This window comes from Convolutriloba macropyga, chromosome 3, assembly GCF_964194025.1.
Source record: "Convolutriloba macropyga chromosome 3, txConMacr16.3, whole genome shotgun sequence".
In the NCBI taxonomy this organism is placed as follows: domain Eukaryota; kingdom Metazoa; phylum Xenacoelomorpha; order Acoela; family Convolutidae; genus Convolutriloba; species Convolutriloba macropyga.
Window position 1 is genome coordinate 33,364,388 of NC_134470.1, and position 1,664 is coordinate 33,366,051.

Genomic DNA, 1,664 nt, shown 5'->3' on the forward strand with positions numbered 1-1,664 from the left:
CGGCAGAGAAAGGGAATACCACGCTATTGTGATCCTGAAATCAAGGAATTCAAATAAAGAGACGAATGGGAAAATGTGAAAAGGATATTCGCCTATAGTGACGTCAGATATGAATCTCACTCTGTGATCCATCATGAATTGCTAACAATGAAGTTAACATTTCCCAAGGAGTCTATCAACCATCAGCGTGAGCACTTAATATAAATTTCAGAACTACCTTATGACTCACACAGCGCAGTCCTTCCCGTCACATGAATCTGACCAAGGCTTTTAATCTGTTCAAGGTAGACGCTATTGAAGCAAACATGTCTGACCAAGAATTCTCTTGAGTTATATGACTGTGTGAGCTGGAAGGAACTCGACTGTGTGAACTCTGGAAAATGGTGCATTGAAGAGATAACAACAGCTTCCGCATATCTTGATCCAAAGCCAGCATGATTATTCAAAAATTTGTTCAATCCTAAAATGAGTTATTTTGTTGATCTGGTTGATTGCACACTCTCAAGTGGCATTTTTTCCAATATTCTGAAAGAATGCATAAAATAATCACTTCCTACAGCACGCAAAGAGATAGAAGCTGAATAATTACCAGTTGATAGGGAAACTCAAACAGACAGAAAATTTGTCCCGGATCAGCTGAGGTAACATCTAAAAGCAAGAAAAATTGGTCCATAATGCAATCAGCAGACTGCTCTGTCTTGGGAAATAAAAATCCGACTCTCAGCAAAGAAGCGGAGAGTAATTCAGACCTGATGGTTTCATTCAATCTCAGCAACGCGTTTGACTCACTTTAACTGTAGTCACTGGCAGAGCCGACATGCTTAAGTTCATCAGATTGAGTCACCCGGTTTGCAAATTTCTTCAAAGCATATCTAAGAGTCAGGAAAGCAATAGTCCTAAATCTAGATGGAGTAAAGGGACTAAGTCTAGTTCCTCGTGGTGACAATTTGGAACCTCAACATTCTTTTTTTTCTAATTTAAATAGACTATTTGATAAATACAACAAACTCCTCGATGGGCTGCCTTTACTTTCATGAAGATGATTCCCAATTCCCCTTTGAGATCAATCGAGCAGAACTCGACAGCTGGCGATGAAAACCGGCAAGCAGGTGAAATGTTTTAATACATTAAAAATAAGGTTCAATCAAGCTTCAGAGAGTACAAAAATCTGCAACACGATTTTCGCAAAACGAAATTCAGCAACACACAACTGCCTTTGGTTACCAATTAAACAAGGAATCCAGTTATATCATATTTACAAACAAGGAGGCTAGGTAAAGTGCATTCTCGCATAATGTTTTGACCCCGCTCTTCCACATTTTGGCTCAATTGGGGAAGAGATAGGAAACATTCAAAAATTCACATACTGTTCGGAAACAATTGGTGTATGAGTAAAAGAAATTGTCATACACCAAATCTCAAAATTGATTATTGCCACACTAGAGGACAGTTGAAAACTGCCACAAGGTAGGAAAAATACAAAACGCAGTAATAAAACAAACATAACCGACTAACGTCGGGCGAATTGCTCTCAAACGACCGGCGAGCGGTTGGCTTGGTCAGTAGCTAGCCACGGGGGGGGGGGGGGGGGGTGCACCGGGGGCTGATGGGGGCAGCACTGGGTGGGGGGGAAGCGCGGTGGGGGGGGGGGGGTGGAGCCAATA